The sequence below is a fragment of the Notolepis coatsorum genome (genome assembly GCF_963971535.1).
Source record: "Notolepis coatsorum genome assembly, chromosome: 16".
Classification (NCBI taxonomy): domain Eukaryota; kingdom Metazoa; phylum Chordata; class Actinopteri; order Aulopiformes; family Paralepididae; genus Notolepis; species Notolepis coatsorum.
Window position 1 is genome coordinate 74,800,523 of NC_140180.1, and position 15,995 is coordinate 74,816,517.

Below are 15,995 nucleotides of genomic sequence, written 5' to 3' on the forward strand. Positions count from 1 at the left end.
TCTTTCGCTGTCTCTCCCTGTCATTCCATTCGCCATCTCCACTGTCAATCAGTTGTATGGCCTGGTCCCGCCTCCACCAATCACATGTGGCTCCCTTTGTGTGTGTGTGACAGACAGACAGAGCTCCCGATGGCCAGTCCGGGCCTTCGCCATACATGGATGCCAACATGAATCTGAAGGAAATCCTAACATGCAAAGTGTCTAAATGATGTGTTTCTTAATGGGGAATTTAAATATGAGTAAATTTTTTGGGATAGGATAACTCTAACCTACATAATTTTGTATTGCAAAATTTCCAAATGTACCCATTCCCTTTCGAAGATTTTAAAAGATATGGGAAATCATTTATAATGACAAAGCCATCATTAGAACTATCCATCATCACACATCGTCACACGTGCAGAGTTCAGGAAGAAATCCTGGACAGTCTGTGTTATACCCTGTATGAATGTTGGATTTTTCTGAGGATGCTCCCTTTCTCTCATTAACTTATAGGTTAACCCAAAGTCTTTAATTTGTTGAAGAAGACGATACTTTTTAAGAATCGTGCCTGATGACACACTCAGTGCTGGTTTTTGGCGCCGTGGGCCAGGAGTTTGTTTGTTTGTCTTCAGCTCTCTTCTGAGGATGTGGTGGAATAGCAGGGCCTTTTGGATTTTCCGATTCCTTACTTTGCTTCCTGATAGCATATTCTTTGTTTCCGTGCCTGGAGAGTCCAGTGGTGATGTATTTGTAGCCTTTTTTCAACACATTATTGTTTTTCTCAGGTTGTTTTGTTGCTTTGTTACATTTGTAATCTTCTCTTTTAAAGTTTGTATTTATCTTGAATGCCTTTTTCGTGTTTTACTTTGTTTCTGTTCCTGTCTGAGAGACTCTCTGCGCTGTCTGGCATTGTTATCTAGAATATCCTGATCTGGGGGGGGGGGGGGGGGGGGGTGTCTGCCTCCAGCACCACACCTTCACAGGACCTTTTCTATCTGCACCTTTTCTGGACCTCTCTCCAATATTTTCTCCAATACCTCTGTGCCCTGTCTCCCAACTTGTCTATTTCTAAATATAAAATTTTTTGGCGTTTTATCGCTTTATTTCTACTGGGCAGTCCAGTAGGGAGAGACAGAGGAGGAATGGGAGACAGAGTGGGGGGAAGACATTCGGCAAATAACGACGGGTTCGGGAGTCGAACCCGGGTCGGCTGTGTCGCGGCTGAGCGCGCTATGTGGTCGCCCCCCAACTTGTCTATTTCTATTACTTTTTTGTCTTGAACCCTCTTTTTCCACCTTTGTCTTTCCTGCTCTTGCATGGCATGTTTTTCTCTCTTCGTCACTGTATAATCTTTCTCTTCTCTTTCATTGGTACTCTCTATTTCTTCTGCTTCGCTCCTCAACTGACAATTTTTGTCTATATAATACAAAAGTAATGAAAATTTATTAGAATAAGACTATAAAATCAGGTGTGTATTTACTAAACATGATTGATTGACGTTAAAGCTGCAGTGCGTAGTTTCTACAACTAGATATTGCAAACATCTTCACACTGGCTTGGCTTGTGCAGACAAAATCCATGTTCAGTGGAAGCAGTGGGAGAAAATTCAAGAAGACAGTAATTCCAATATTCCTAGGGTATATTACAACTGATAAGATTGTGACAACTGACTAGCAAAGAATTACACTATGGATGGAAAGTCAGAGAAAGGATGATGCAGCAATCTAGACACGCATGAACCAGTCCTATATTAAGAATTATTATAAAGATATTAAGATGAAATATCCACAGTTTACCACTAAGTAAACAGTATAATAACAGTATAATTTCTTCTGTCTTGTATCCCTTCTGGGATAGGGCAACATGGAACTCCTTCCCCGCTCTATAAGAGGCAAGAGTGTAGTGAAAACTACACACTGCACCATATTTTACATCAATCAATCAATGTAGACAAGTGATATATTTATTTATTAACACATGTGCTGGGAAAGTAAGACAATTATTCAATAAGCAGACCACAGCCTGCCCATGCTCTAAAAGTCAGAAGTGTATTGTAATGCATGCTATTATATGCACACTTCTGTGCAGATACAACTCTGAAATAACATTTAAATCCTTTACCATGTTCAAAAATAGTATAATAATAGCATATTATGGAGGTTATTGATGGATTTGTCAACTCCGTCAGCTTACACGTCAACTCCGTCAGACACAAAATCTGATGGAGTTGACGTCTGACAGAGTTGACAAAAGGGCACACATTTTCCCTCCAAGCCTGTATTGTGCACTACAGCTAGCTAGTTTTTTGGCAGTTGCTAGCTGTCTTAATAAACTCACTGAAACACTTGAATTCAATCCACTATGTTTTTTAAAAGTATAATAACGGAGAGACGGTGTTGACATGTTCCAGCTGTGACCATCGGAATATTGACATTGTTTGTCTAAAATATCAAAAAGTGTAAAACTTACCAGACCATGTGTGGTAGTGTTGCATTCACCACATTCAGGGGAAGGAAAAGGGGTCCTCAGGGATAGAGCTGGCCATGCTATTGCCTGATTTAATTAGGTTTATGAAAAGGTCTGACAGAGTTGACATAAACTGAGGACACAACTTTGATAGGTAGATTTCTATGGACAATATTATTTGAGTTTCATGGCATGCGTTGTTTTATACATGTATAACCCTTATCTTTGATTTGATATGTATGTTTTCACAAGTGGAGAGGTCTTTCAAGCTTTTTTGGGCTGGTCAATAATGTGACCCCTTGCTGAGGACAAGATAATTAACATGGGAGCTTCTAACCACAGATTATACATTTAAAAACAAATATCCCCCAAAAAACAAATATATGTGCTAAAACATAACATCAGTATACACAATACCTTTAGATGTAACTTTGTGAGTATATTATCACTCATTATGAATTTCTTTATTTTTTTATATAAATTAGACTTTTCTATGTAGGACATGTTTTGTCCCAACTCTCAAGAATCAGTGGTATATATATATTAGTATATATTATAAATCTAACCCTAACTAACCTTACTGTCATGCACTTGTCCTAATAAACTAACCTACACTGTAGCATGCAACACTCTGATGAACATTGTTACTCATCTGATAGAGTTGTACCCTTCCTGATGACTTGTAAGTCGCTTTGGATAAAAGCGTCAGCTAAATGACTAAATGTAGTGCTGTCAATCAATTAAAATATTTAATCTGATTAATCGCATGATTGTCCATAGTTAACTTGCGATTAATCGCAAATTTGCATTTTTTTTATCGACCTTAAACAGATATTTTTCAAGTTCCAAGTTTTAATACTCTTATCAACATGAGTCAACAAATGCTTTCTTTATGCAGCCATTTAACACAAAAGGATGACCCTCATGCATTGCACATTTGCATCAAATTCAAAACAGAGTGATGCACAAAATAACTTAAAAAAATAATAATAATTTAAAACAATGAATAAAGTGTGCATGAAATAATAGGGGAAAGAAAACATTAGGAACTTGTTACCCACACAAAGGCTGAGGACTCACACTTCCGGCCCCCCCCTCTCTCTCTCACACACACACACTCTCCCAGCTCTTTTTCTCTCTTGCCCTTTCCTCATCTCTCTCACCCCCCCTCTCTCTATATATATCTCACACACACACTTTGAGTCATAAACAAACATAGTATCAATGAGAGTATCATTAATACACCCGAGTGAAGTCTAGTACATAAAAAAAAAAAAAAAAAACTTTTCTAAAAAGTGAATTGTGAGTTAAAAAAAATAGTGGCGTTAATAGAATCGGGCGTTAACTTTGACAGCCTTAATATATATATTGAAGATATAACGTGTTGTAATGTTGTTTGCTGGAGCCACTTCATCCACAACAGCACACCCCGGTCAGAGAGCGGACACAGACACCAAAGAACAGTCATTTGTAGTTTAATGTTGGTATCAAAGGATCAAAGGATGATAGGGTTTCTTCAGTACAGGTGATTTCCATCTGAATTAAACAATGAGCATCCACACAAGGATGAGATTGGTATTGGGTGAATCTAGCCAATTATTGAGTGAGTGGTTTTCATCCAGTTTGTAAGGCTGGATGAACAGTGAGGAATTGAGTGAGTGATTTCCATCCAGGTTGTAAGGCTGGATGAAGTAGTGAGATATTGAGTGAGTGAGCGAGTGGTATTCTGCAACAGATAAGCAGAATATACAGGGAATTAGGAGAATACATACTTCATAACATATAACATGACATGCTGGCATCTAGAAGATACACATAACTGAAACAATGCTATATAGCATATTCACATTAGCATAGCATTAGCTCATTGCATTAGCTCAATTAGCAGCTTGGAACAAACATAGCACCAAGTAGCAAACCCAAGCCATAGTCATATAGATAAGTCACTTATCGGCATAATATAGGCTACATATGACATTTATCTATCATACAACCATACCTATTTGCCAAGTTAGCAGGAGGGAAACACTTTACAAAGCTAGATTTGACACAGGCATATCAGCAGATGGAGTTAGAGGAGGAGAGCAAGCAATACTTAACAATCAACACACCAAAAGGGTTGTACAGATACAATCGCTTGCCATATGGGGTAGCCAGCGCTCCAGCCATATTTCAACGAACAATGGATCAAGTGCTGCAGGGCTTAGATGGTGTAGTCTGTTTTCTAGACGACATATTGGTGACAGGCAATGACACAGACAGTCATATGAAAAACCTAGAAAGGGTACTGCACTGGATGACAACACTGGCGCTGCACTGATGGCTGCCTTTCTGATCGCTCCGTCGAGACTGTGCTTTCTTTTGTTAATTTTTATAGTATTAGGAGTTTTATTTGCACCAACTGTTGGTGCATTATATGTGTATGACCGTCAGTCAATCATTGACATTGGATTAAGGAAAACTTACCGATTGGATTGCTCTCTGGATCGGATCGCTGAACAGCAGAAATGGCCCGCCGAGATCCTTTGTTATGGCCATGGCCAAGACCAGGAGAAGCCGCCGCGAAGACGTGGAAAGAGAGCCGGGGTCCGAAACAGACTGAGGTCCAAACGACACAGAACCACATTGCCCAGCATATTGTTGGCCAATGTGCAATCGATAGGAAACAAACTGGACGACATCAGAGCACGGATCCAATTCCAGAGGGACATTCGGGATTGTAACGTCCTCTGTTTCACAGAAACTTGGCTGAGTCCAGATGTCCCGAATCACGCAATAGAACCGGCAGACCACTTCTTCGTTCTCCGCAAGGACCGGACGGCAGAAGAGTCACTAAAGAAGAAAGGAGGCGGCATTGCCTTCATGATAAACAAGGAGTGGTGCGATTTAGGCAACACAAAGGAACTGTCTAACCACTGCTCCCCAGACCTGGAGTTTATCACGATAAAATGTCGACCCTTCTTCCTCCCAAGAGAGTTAACGTCCATCATCCTCATCGGAGTGTACATTCCACCACACGCGAACACTGGGGTCGCACTTTCAAAACTTCACGACGAGGTAAACAAACTCCAGACAGCTAATGTTGACGCTGCCATTTTGGTTCTGGGTGATTTCAACAGCGCACGTCTTAAAAAGGTGTTGCCGAATTTCTATCAGCATGTGACCTGTCCCACCAGAGGCGAGAACATATTAGACCATGTATACTCGCAATTTAAGAATGGGTACAAGTCACAGGCTCTTAGTCCATTCGGTAAAAGCGATCACGCCGCCATATTTCTTTTGCCAAAGTACAAACAAAGTCTCAAGCGAACGCCGGTGGTCTCGCGAGAGGTTAAGCGTTGGGCCGTGACGTCAGAGGAGTCACTCCAAGCTGCACTTGGATGCACAGACTGGAGTGTATTCCGTGATAACACAGCCAATATTAACGAATACACCGAAACGGTGATTGACTATGTCTGTACTCTGGTAGAAGAAACAATCCCCTCCACCAAAATTAAAATCTACCCAAATCAAAAGCCCTGGGTAGACAAATCCGTCCGCGAGGCTCTGAAAGTGCGCACATCAGCATACAACACCGGGCTGGTGACAGGCAACATGGAAGAACACAAGATGGCAAGATACAACGTCAGGAGAGCAGTAATAGAGGCAAAACGGCGTTACAGGGATAAAGTTGAACTTCAGTTTGAACAGGCTGACTCTAGAGGCATGTGGCAGGGCCTCAGAACAATGACAGACTACAAAGGCACCCCCCTCAAACTGAACAGTGACATCTCCTTAGCAAATGATCTCAATTCCTTCTATGCGAGGTTTGAGGCTGTGAATAACAACACCAGCCTACAAACCACGGCAATGGGGGGGGGGGGGGTCTGCTGATGGAGACTCAGTGTTCAGGGTAACAGAGCATGAGGTGAGACGGATTTTAAAAAAAGTGAATATCAGGAAGGCAGCAGGACCGGACGGCATCCCCGGCCGCGTCCTAAAAGTCTGTGCCGACCAACTGGCCCCGGTATTCACTGACATCTTCAACCTGTCCTTGGAACAGGCTGTCATCCCCACCTGTCTGAAGAAGTCCACCATCATCCCTGTACCCAAAAAATCTACGCCCGCTTGCCTCAACGACTACCGCCCTGTAGCCCTCACCTCCATAGCCATGAAGTGCTTTGAGAAGCTAGTGAAGGGCTACATCTGTTCCTCCCTCCCCATCAACCTGGACCCTCTGCAATTTGCATATCGCCCCAACAGGTCCACGGAGGACGCCATAGCCCATGTGCTGCACACAGCAGCATCACACCTGGACAAGAGGCAGGGGAACTATGTGAGAATGCTGTTCATCGACTACAGCTCAGCATTCAATACCATAGTCCCCTCCAAACTCATAGCCAAGCTCAGGGACCTGGGCTTGAACTATGACCTCTGCCAGTGGGTCTTGGACTTCCTGACGGGCAGACCCCAGGTGGTAAGAGCCGGCAACTGCACCTCCTCATCCATCACGCTCAACATAGGGGCCCCCCAGGGCTGTGTTCTGAGCCCCCTCCTCTACTCCCTGTACACACATGACTGCGTAGCACAGCGGAACAACAACACCATCATCAAATTTGCTGATGACACAGTAGTGGTGGGCCTGATCTCTGCCAACGACGAAAGGGCCTACCTGGAAGAGGTAGAGAACCTGTCACAGTGGTGTCAGGAGAACTGCCTCTCCCTGAACGTCAGCAAAACAAAAGAGATGATTGTGGACTTCAGGAGGTCGGGGGTCAAGGACTACAGCCCCCTCAGCATCGACGGGGCACCGGTTGAGAGAGTGAACAGTTTCAAGTACCTCGGAGCCCACATATCCGAGGACTTGACATGGACCACACACATTGACAGTGTTGTGAAGAAGGCACGACAACGCCTCTACTTCCTCAGGCGCCTAAGGAAGTTCCAAGTCAGTCAGAAGATCCTTAGGAACTTCTACTCATGTACAATAGAGAGCATCCTGACCGGCAACATCACCTCCTGGTTTGGGAATAGCACTGCACAAGACCGTAGCAGACTACAAAGAGTGACACGTTCAGCCGAACGCACAATTGGAGGGGGGCTTCCCACCCTCCAGAACATTTACAACAAGCGGTGCAAGGGGAAGGCTACGAGAATTATTAAGGACTCGAGCCACCCGAACAACTGCCTCTTTGAACTGCTGCGGTCAGGCAAGCGATACCGGAGTCTTAAGGCGAGCACAGAAAGACTCAGAAGAAGCTTCTATCCCCAGGCCATCAGGCTGCTAAACGAACAATAATCACTATGCAACAACCATCAAATGCACACAGCACACACACCCACATGCACACACTCACTCAAACAAACAACACACTGCAGCACCCACTCTCCACACTTTAGATCACACAAACACACTTACACTTTATATTTATTGATAAAGGATTTGCACTACAACTCGTACACCTACTGTGAATTGTACCTAAATTGCACCTCGTCCCATTTCTCCATTTCTGCCTTGCACTATATAGTATTGTATATTAGTACACTGCACAGTATTGTATATTGTATGGTAACTACGTCTATTCTGCATCGAACATTGTACATATGTCTAAACTGAACACTGTGACCTCATTTTTTTTACTTCTAATTTTACTATGTTATTTTATTTCATACTTATCTTGTCTTGCACAGTCTCTGGAGCGCAACAGTAAGAAGCATTTTGTATAAAAGTATTCTGTACTTCTGTATGACAACTATTAAAGAAACTTGAAACTTGCAGAGGTTGGATCAATATGGGCTGAGAGTAAACAAGGGAAAGTGTGCTTTCTTTCAGGACAGTGTATGCTATTTGGGCCATCGCATAGATGCACAGGGGTTACACCCCCTTCAGGAGAAAACGGAGGCCATCGAAAAGGCCCCTGTGCCCAAAAACACCACAGAGTTGAGGGCGTTTCTGTCTTTGTTAACCTACTATGGGAAATTCATGCCTTCTTTATCTACTCAGATAAAACCTATGACAGAACTACTACAGAAAGGACAGGAATGGGTCTGGTCAAAGCAGCGTCAAGAGGCTTTTGAGAGAACCAAGAAGATGCTGACAGCAGCACCAGTGCTAGCGCACTTTGACCCCCAGTTACCAGTGATAATGGCCTGTGACGCTTCCCCATACGGGATAGGGGCGGTGATATCACACAAGCTACCAGATGGCAGTGAGCAGCCAATAGCATATGCCTCACGGACCCTGTCCAAGGCAGAGGTAAATTATGCGCAAATAGAGAAGGAGGCCCTCAGTATAATTTTTGGAGTACAAAAGTTCCATGAATATTTGTATGGTCGAAAATTTACCCTCTGTACAGACCATCAGCCACTGGTCAAAATCTTAGGATCTAAGACAGGTGTTCCCACATTAGCAGCAGCAAGACTGCAGAGATGGGCCCTAATTCTAGCAGCCTACCAGTACGATATTCAGTATAAGGCCGCCCTGACACATGGGAATGCGGATGCATTATCTAGGTTACTGATGCAGGCAGAGGCACAAGAGTGTAGCCCGGAGTTCAGAGTCTCGTTCTTAGATGAGATCCCTATCTCTGCTAGAGAGATCGCAGAGCACACCAAGAGTGATGCAGTAATGAGAACAGTGAAAGATTTCACACAGAAAGGGTGGCCTAAGCATGTCACAGAGGAGGAACTAAAACCATACTGGGTGAGACGTACAGAACTGTCTGTAGAGAGTGATTGTGTGATGTGGGGTTTTAGAGTGGTCATTCCTCCCGTACTGAGGTCACAAATGTTAAAAGAGTTACATGACAATCACCTGGGTATAGTGAGAATGAAGACCAGAGCACGTAGCCATTTTTGGTGGCCAAACCTGGACAGAGACATTGAAAACCTGGTGGCCACATGTAACCCTTGTCAACTGACTAGAAACACACCACCGACGGCTCCGGTGCATGCATGGACTGGTGCAGTGAGACCGTGGCAGAGGGTCCACGTGGATTTTGCAGACAAAGGCAAACATAAGTTCATGGTGTTAACAGACAGTTTCTCTAAGTGGCCGGAAGTGTCATTGATGATGACAACGACAGCGGAGAAAACAGTGGAGGTTTTGAGGGGGTTCTTCGCAACATATGGACTGCCAGAGGAACTGGTGTCAGACAATGGCCCCCCATTTCAGTCACGGACATTTCAGGACTTTCTCAGGAACAATGGGGGGAGACACACACGGTCGCCGCCGTGGCACCCTGCCTCTAATGGGGCTGCAGAGCGCCTGGTGCAGAATCTGAAAAAGGCGCTGGAAAAAGCAAAGAGTCAGAGTATCACAACGCAGCACTCTATTCAAGACTTTTTGTTTTGTTACAGGAGCACCCCCCATTGTGTGACGGGTAAAACACCGGCAGAACTGTTCTTGGGACGGAAACTGAGAACGAGACTGTCGCTGATACAGCCCAGCGGTGCAGAGACGGGACAACAGAGCACACAGCGGAGCCCGGAGGGCAGTGGCGGACTGGGACACAAATTCAGCCCGGGACATTCAGACGCACCGGCCCCGAAACCGGCCCACACAACGGCCGTTATGAAACACTTGTCCAGTATTAAACAACCCAAGGCTGTGGCTAAGGAGTCAACATCAGGGAGACCAAATCTACACCCCGCCCCTAGATGTGCACTCGTGCACAGTGCACACACACACACACACACACACACACACACACACATACATATACCGTTACTTTGGCTTTTTACTTTTTAGTAACATCTTAGTGCCTCATTAGCCTAGGGATTAAGGATACATGAAGTATTAACTACACCATAATAATATTGAGGTTTTGATCCATAGAAAGGTCTGTGCTACACAATTTCAGTTAGATTGGATTTATTGTCCTTTAATTTGGCACTCATGACATTAGTTGCTTGCCGTTTAATCAACATCGAAAGACCCCCCACTTCCTCCCAGACACCCATTCCAAGAGTCTCAGTCTCTCTCAGTCTCTCTCAGTCTCTCTCAGTCTCTCTCAGTCTCTCAGTCTCTCTCAGTCTCTCTCAGTCTGTCTCAGTCTCTCAGTCTCTCTCAGTCTCTCTCTCTCTCTCTCTCTCAATAGTGACTCAGTATTAGCAGAGTTGATAGGAAAAGGGAAGTTTTGTCTGGGCTCTGCTGAGAAGTCATGGGTCAAATAGAAGGTGTGGGGGTGACTAGAGAAGATGGGGAAGTTGGTGAGTGGTGACTACTCCCATTTTCAGAATTTGAGGGTTCATTGGAATCTGATTTTCTTCAGAATTCAATGAGGCAGAGAATGCTCTGATTCAGACTGACATCACATCTATATTCTGTATGCTGTTCCAACTCTTTGTTGAGGCTTTATTGAATAAAATGTTTGAATACAATGTTTTTATCGCTGCACCATTTCATCCAATAGAGAAAAACATGTTATCTTCACTAGAATTGAAAATAAAGTTGAAATCTGTGCTAGTAGTGATGGACCCAGTAGTGGGGGCAGTAAGGAAGAAGATACAAATATACTAGGGATGTTCGATATTGGCTTTTTTACCGATATCCGATATAGTCCAACACTTAAATTTCCGATACCGATATCAACCGATACCAATATATGCAGGGTTTCCCCCCCAAAAAACGAATAATTTCAGGTAATTAACATTACATATCTCTTGTTGTGGAATTAACACAACATTATGCATACTTTTGACAATAAATAAAATCAGAATTTGTTCTTACTTGCTTGCCTGGGTAAATAAAGGTTAAATAAATATAAAAAATAAAAATATTTAATTTTTCTTTTTTTGAAAACGGATACCGATAATTTCCGATATCACATTTTAATGCCAATATCGGTAGGCCGATAATATCGGACATCACTAAAATATACACATTATAATACACAATTTGAAAAGTAATGTCATGATCTAGGTGTCTTTTATAAACGTTTTCATTCTACTGGATGAAGCTCAACTTCATCATGGCTGCTTGCCATATCTCTCTCTCTCTCTCTCTCTCTCTCTCTCTCTCTCTCTCTCTCTCTCTCTCTCTCTGCCTCTCTCTCTCTGCATTCACACACGCTACTGGTGGTCATGAGCAGCATCAGCAAACACAGCTGCCCTGTGGCAGACTGACGGAATCATGTCTGCTATTCAGCGCCAACCACCATCAACAACCTTCATAAATACATTCAACATTAATGGAATAGGCTAACTACCAACTTAGCTGTAGCAGTTAGCTGTTATATGCAATCACATTTGTTTAACTACGGGGTAGTAGTTGACCGAGTTGTTAGCTTAAGCTAGTTAGCTGTGGTTATTTACAAACATGTAGATGAGACTAATCATATCGAGAACATGGCTAACAGTTGGGAATTCTAAGGTACATCTTATTTAAGCATGTAAAATGGCAACTAATCAATTCAATCAATTAGATTACCAATATTATATCAACATGAAAATTTGGAAGGGAACATAATAGTATTTTATTTTAGTATTTACTATTATAATATTAGTAGCCGATTAATTTGCAGCCCGTCCTAGGTTCTGATTGGCTCTCTAGGTTAGCACTTTAGCTTCTGATGCTGTGGTGGGCACTAGTCCTAACATTGCTAACTAAACTTTTAGTCAGAGAAAAAACTTCACGAGTCACGACTATTTATGTCCACGTGCTGTAAGGAATCAGGAATACGGAAAGCACATTGTCTTGTAATAGAATGACTGAAATCACTGCAAGAGCTAGTATAGGCTAGCTAGCCCTCATGAACCGGCAGACACCAACAGTAGAATATGCACTAGGCTACTGCACGCACCTGTCATGTTACTGTTGGTTCCTTCCACTTGAACTTCATCATTATTAGCAGCAGCAGCTACTCTAACGAGAGCCCTTCCTCTACTAAACATGTCTGTAATTTTAGAACATTGTTCTGCGTCTTTTACTAGCAATTTTTGTTTTTTTATTCTAGCTTTTTCAGCTCCACTTTTTTTTTTTTTTTTTTTTCCATTTCTGCGCTTCTAGGCCTACTCGCGGTTGGGAGGAAACGTGAATCTCATTCACTGATGTCTCATGTCTCATTCAAGACAAAAACAAAAGCATGTCTTTCACTTAACACCAAGAAAACAGTGTCTATGATGTTCACAAAGTCACCAGTAGAGGTCACTCACTCTAATGTGTTTCTGGGAGAGGCGGAGCTGGACATTGTACATTAATTCGGGAGCATGTCTATGTTCCCCGGGTCCTATGTTCCCCGGGTCCTATGTTCCCCGGGTTCTATGTTCCCCGCTTTGATTGATTGAAATTTTTAGACCACCAGCCCTGATTCCAAACTCTAACCGTAACCAGTTCGAAAGAGGGCCTAAGCTTAACCAGTTCGAAACAAGGCGGACATTGTACATATGTCTATACCGAACAACTGTGACCTCATTCTTCTTCTAAATTCATGCTATATTATGTTATTATGTTATTTGATACTATCTTGTCTAGCACAGTCTCTGGAGCGTAACAGTAAGAAGCATTTTGTATGAAAGTATTCTGTACTTCTGTATGACAACTATTAAAGAACTTGAACTTGAACTTGAACTTGAAAATAAAATAATAGAAATTAATAAAAATGTCAATCTATTAATCAATCAAGCGGGGAACATAGGACCCGGGGAACATAAGGATGACCCCATTAATTCAAGTATCTTGGGGTCACATTGGACTCTACATTGACCTTCAAAAAGTCATGTGAAGAAAGTGACAAACAGTCAAGTTTAACATCGAAAACTTCAGGCAGATCAGGCCCTGCCTGCCAGTTAATGCTGCAAGGATGTTTCTGCATTCAATGATTTTATCACACATCGAGTACTGTTTTATCAACTGGTCTCTTTCATATGTCACTACTCTTACACCAATAGAATTACTCTACAAAAAAGCCATAAAAGTATTTGATAGGAAACCAATTTCATTTCATCACTGTAATGTTTTAGAAAAACATAACATGCAACAAGGTTCTGCATGGACTTGCCCCTCCCCCATTGAATGAGTTCATCCAACAGAAAGCAGACACTGGCATTACCACCAGGGCCATCAGTAGAGGGGACTGTAAGGTGCCTTTTCGGTATACTACCTTTGCAAAAACTGTGTTCTCTGTTAAAGGTGGTAACTACTGGAATAGCCTACCAGTTGTGATTAGAGAGTGCCCTACATACTCCATGTTCAAGACCCATCTTAAACTGCATCTTAAGGCAAACCAGAACTGTGATAATTTTTAATCTGATTTAGTTTATGCAACTTGTTTATTGTTTTATTGCCGGCCCACACAATGGCCCACATACTGGCCCACACACTGGCCCACATTAGTGGCCCACACACCGACTCACACACTGGCCCACACACCGGCCCACACACTGGCCCACATACTGGCCCACACACCGGCCCACACACCGGCCCACATACTGGCCCACACACTGGCCCACACACTGGCCCACACACCGACTCACACACCGGCCCACACACTGGCCCACATTAGTGGCCCACACACTGGCCCACACACTGGCCCACACACCGGCCCACATACTGGCCCACACACTGGCCCACACACTGGCCCACATTAGTGGCCCACACACCGACTCACACACCGGCCCACACACTGGCCCACGCACCGGTCCACATTAGTGGCCCACACACCGGCCCACATTAGTGGCCCACACACCGGCCCACATTAGTGGCCCACACACTGCCCCCCCCCCCAAAAAAAAAAAAAAAAAAAAAAAAATTATATATATTTTTTTTTATTTTTTTTTTGGACCAGCCCACTTTGGTTCCGGCCCATCGGGATTCGTCCCGAACGTCCCGATGGCCAGTCCGCCACTGCCGGAGGGACCGCAGAAGAGGGTCCGATCATTCAAACCTCACCAGCGGGTGTTGGTGAAAAACTATGGGGGAGGGGAAGGAGAAAAGTGGGTTCATGGGAGGATTGTGAGGCCATTAGGCCCGGTTACATACATGGTTGAGGTTCAGAACAAAGTATGTAAAAGACATGTGAATCAAATGGTGTCAACTAAGTTACCAGAGCCTGAAACGGAAGAGCGAGAAATACTAGGGCCTGTTGGTCCTCAGGTCATGGGAAGTAGTAGACCAAAACGAAATGCAAAACCCCCAGACAGATTAGATCTGTAATCTCAGGAATCAGGGTAGGGGAGGAGTGTAGTGTAGTGTAGGACTACAACTCCCAATGTTATTGTGTCACGTGTCTTGCGTATGATTGGTTACTGTTACGTTAACCAGAGGCGCCTCGGAGCGCTCTGGGTCAGTGTGAGGCAGCCGCCAGAGGGACTGCCTGCGGTTCTACTGTTTACCTGCATGAATACAAACTGTGAATAAAGTACAACTGAGCACTACCAGTCTCTTCTATTAAGATACAACACCATAGACATTACATTGGAGGCTATTGATGACTTACTTCTTCACGAACACACTCATGTGACAGCAGACAGCAGTGGAAACACATGGGCGGCAAGATGGCCGCTGCATTAAAAATTACCAGACTAAGGACCCTTGGGCTGTCCAGACAGAGAGATGCCCTACTAGAAATAGTAATACCCCTGGGCTGTCCAAAGAAGTGCCTTGGAAATAATAATACACAGCATAACAAATAATGGGGAATTTACAACAATATATCTATGATTTCTATGGTCTATGCCGTTAAGTCCATAGATATATAAACACTAGATGGCTCAAGGCGGAGTCTTCCGCGTAGTTCACCGGCCGCCATCTTGCTTGAGTGGACTACTGCTTTAACTCATTGAGCGTCACGCCCTTTTCCCATCTTTACTCAATGGCGCCAGCGTTATTGACCATTTTAGCTATGTTTGCAGATCCATCTTGTGTTCTGTATTATAGCTATGGAGACAATAGTATGGCTCATTTGACAGGCATTGATCATAGTCCATCACTGACTAACGAGTTCATTTCTACATACTGTAGTTTGTGTACTATTACACGCTAAACATCACCCCTTTCCAAAATAATCCAGTATTTTTCCATAGATCGCGAGATATGGCGCGTTATATGCAATATGCCCAAATCGTTCTGGTTGCTTGCCCGAAACCCCAAATACTTCCAAATCAAAGGTATATACCATGTACATGTGTGTCTTCACAAAATCATCAAGGGGGGGGGGGGGGGGGGTCGTATTAACTCAAAACTGTGATCAGAAAGTACTCCAAAATTTATAAATCCCAGTCGATCCCATGGTGATCGCAATTACTGGTGTATATTGGGCATGGCTACCATACGGGAAATAATAGCTGCTATGTTGTGATCCACTCCTAGGCGGAAACAGCCGGAGTGGATCACAAGACAAGTGATATCCCCAGTTCCCAGTTCAAAAGGTAGGCGATACTGCCACCTGGTGAGATTCGATCGTCATTGCAATTCCAACGTAGGCAGATGAGCCAGGGAGACCTAGGGAGCTCCGGCTGAGTGTATAGAACGGGGATCAAAGGAAAAAGATCAAAGGATCAAAACCCGAGAATTCTCGGGTATGGCGCTCAACGCATGGCGACGAAACCCGGCTTTTCTCGTGTTAAGG